A 3542-nucleotide genomic window follows, 5' to 3' on the forward strand; every position below is an offset into this window, starting at 1 on the left:
GAGCTAAAAGTGTTGTATGGATCAAAAATTTAAGATGTGGGCTAAAAAGCTTGAGTAAAGTTCCCAAATTGATGTGATGGCTGTGTTATTTAATTCAGTTTTACCAAGTGATCACAAAACATTGGATACATACAGACACACACACACACACACACACACACACACATTTTCACATACATGTTTAAAGAAAGGAGTCTTGGAGATGTCAGTCTTCTTCTGGGGAAAACAAAAAATGTTAAAAAAATATTGTTATTTGAGGACTAACATTTGCTAAAGCAGGCTAATGTTAGAGTAGGCATTTCTCCTTTAAATATAAAGTCTTGAGTATATTACATTAATTCTCACAAGCCAGGGATTATCACAAGCCTAACAACTAAGAAAAACCCAGGATCAGAGGAATTCTCAGCCCAGTTCTACAAGAAGTTGAAAAAAGAATGAATACCAATTCTTCTAAAATTATTTTATGAAATAGAAAATAGAAAAGACCTTCTAACCTCATTCTATGAAACTGATATCAACCCTCGTGGAGGTGGTCGCCAGGGTTAAACCCTCCCAAGTCCAGGGTGCTCAGCCATCTCCCTCCCCTTTTGAGCCCACTCCTCAAGGAGGAGGACTCACATGCGCCCAGTGCTTGGGCTCTTTACAAGGGCACCTGGTGCTGGGGCAGCAGCTGGCAGCCACTGTTGATATGGCTGAGGACGTTCTGCTTGAGCTGCGCCACCTGCTCAGTCAGCAGGCTCCTGGTGGACGACAGCTCGTGTTCTGGCTCTTGACCTCTTCACTTTCTCCTCCAGGGAGAGATGCAGCCTGGATGTGTTACTATGTGTCCATGCCTATGAGCGATATCCGCAGGCTCTCACTGAAGCTTGGCAAGTCGGGCACCTTCTGTGGCTCATCCTTGAGCACAGCTAGGCATGGCGGCCCCAGTGCGCAGGGGGTCGGTGGGGGGCAGCAGTAATGGGGAGAAGGGAACGGGGATTGGAGGTGAAGGGGACATTTGCAGCACCCCCGGCACCACCCCTGTAGCTGCTCAAGTTCGTGGAGACCCATGTCAGCTGGGGGAGAGGTAAGAGTGCGGCGCCCAATGCATGACAGTGGGTCCTCCTGCAGAGGCTGCAGCAGCAGCAGCAGCAGCAGTGGGGCTGCACACTTGGCAAGCTGGTGCTGCTTTTCCAAATCCTCCAGGGCCTTGACAAAGTCCTTGGTGAAATCCTGCTTCTCGTTGGCCAACACCTTGGGGTAGAGGAACTGCGTGCTCCTCGGTGTAGTGGTAACCAGCACATTGGTCTGGATGATGAGGCACTCGAGCTCAGAAGAGGGGAGCTTGAGCAGCCTCAGATCAGGCTGGAGAGCAGGCTGTCAGGGGGCACCTCTTGTGTGTGCAGTTTGCAGATAGGGGGGCCAGAGTTGGCTCTGCTGGCACCTGTTCCCTCAGGCTCAGCTTCAGGGCATCATTCTTCACCACGCTGCCTGCCACCCAAGTTGGCGCCTCAGGGACAAGTGTGCCAGGGACACAAAGTTGCTGCCACTGCCACTGACGCTATTGCCCAGGCTTCTCAGTGCCTCATCACCATAGAAAAGTGTTTCCACCCTCTGCTGCACGGAAGGCTGGCTCCGCTGGGGGAGGGTGGCCATGGCCTTTGTCCTGGGGGTCTCCCAACCCCTCTCCTGCTCAGTCAGTCCTGAGCCCACCCTGCCAGCGGGCTCTGTGCCTGGCCCTTCTGTGGGGGCTCCTCAGAAACATTATTATTAAGGGAGAAAAAATTAAAGCATTCCCTCTAAAATTGACGAAAAGCAAAAAGATGCCTTTTTTGCCATTTTATTCAACATCATCCTTGAAGCTCTATCCAAAACAATTAGAAGAAAGAATTAAAGATAATGAATAGAAAAACAGGAAATAAAACTATCACTATTTGCTAATGACATGCTTCTATATTTAGAAAATCCAAAAAATTTCACCTGAAAACATTCTTGACTAATAAATTTAGTAAAATAGTATAACATGAAATAAACACTCAGAAACCAAATGAATTTTTACAATGAAGTGTTTGAGTCTGTAAACAAGTCAGGATGGTGCCTGGCATTTGGCCAGAGAAATGTTAGAGTCTGTAAACAAGTCTGGATGGCGCCTGGCAAAATGCCAGAGGAAGTGGTTTGTGAAGTAACAAAAGTGAGCCATTAAGTGTGGAGATTCCTTATTGGTTGATTGCTGTATCTAGTTTATGCTAATTAAGATAAGCTGTGTGGAATGTATAAATACCACTTTTGTCTTACAATAAATGGCTTCCACTCCTGCTGTATCAACATACACAAGTTCGTCACCCCCCCCCAGTTTGCATTTAGAATTGCAAAAGATGAATGTTAGAAGTCTTGCTAATAATTTAAAATTCTGTAGTAAGAAGGACAATTAAAAGACAAATTGTACAATGATATGTGAAGAGATCACAAAAGAAAGAAATAGATTTCTCTGGCATGATGTCAATGGTAGAGGTCACCTGCTTTTAGACAGGGAGTCTAAGTTTTCATTTTGCATTGGTCCTGACAAATTACACAAGTTGCCCTAAAAATACCAGTAAAAAGGTGTATATTTCCCTAGAGAAAGTGGTGATTCTAGCATCTAGAAAGATAAAATTTAAAAAAATGGGGGATGTGGCTCAAGCGGTAGCGCGCTCGCCTGGCATGCGTGCGGCCCAGGTTCGATCCTCAGCACCACATACCAACAAAGATGTTGTGTCCGCCGAGAACTAAAAAATAAATATCAAAAATTCTCTTTGAAAAAAAAAAATAAAAAAAAAATAAAAAAATGAGCCTTAACATATGAAGGATGAAGAGAATGAAGAGTAGGAGGAGAGTCTCTCAAGGTTTCCCACATGTGAATTCCTGATAAATGACATTAGAACTAAAGTAAAAATCCTGAAAGAGTGAAAGCTGGAAAATATGAGCAATAAAATAAAAAAAATTAATATTAAATTATAAGTGAAAGCAACAAATAAATGTATATTTACTGAGAAATATTTCTACATTGATAAAAAGTGGTGGGAAAAAATGTTTCATATACAAGAGTTCAAAACAATACAGGAGAATAGCATTCCATCCCGCATGTGTAGCTTGGTATCTTTGTCATTTTATGGGTGGGCAGATTCAGTGACTTAATTGCAACAAATAGTGAAAGAATAAGGAAAATATTACAGTCCCAAAGGATGAACTTGACACAAACTACCTTGACAGTGGATGGACTGTAGCACTTCAAATATTTCAGTGACCATCAGATAACCTCATCATGCTGTGACAACAAGGCACTTCAAAACCATACAATTACTAACAAAATTATTTAATCCGTTATCTTTATAGGTGACTAACAATGACCATTTTCACAAGCAGGAAACAAACCATAAGGATACGCTCTCCCTCAGTGTTGAGTGCCTACCTTTCAGTGATCAAATAGAATAATTAATTTTAATTTGTTTTTAATTAACAAATATTTCCTGCACATGTTAATGGAGTTCAGCATAATATTTCCAATTGCATGGTACACAGTGATC

The 3542-nt window shown here is 42.8% G+C and overlaps 1 pseudogene; it reads right to left on the bottom strand.

The window, feature by feature from the left end:
• Positions 1–640: 640 nt before the first annotated feature.
• Positions 641–1635, bottom strand: LOC113178562 (transcription factor JunD-like; annotated as a pseudogene).
• Between the last annotated feature and the right edge of the window lie 1907 nt (positions 1636–3542).

This window comes from Urocitellus parryii, unplaced genomic scaffold, assembly GCF_045843805.1.
Source record: "Urocitellus parryii isolate mUroPar1 unplaced genomic scaffold, mUroPar1.hap1 Scaffold_37, whole genome shotgun sequence".
NCBI classification, from domain to species: domain Eukaryota; kingdom Metazoa; phylum Chordata; class Mammalia; order Rodentia; family Sciuridae; genus Urocitellus; species Urocitellus parryii.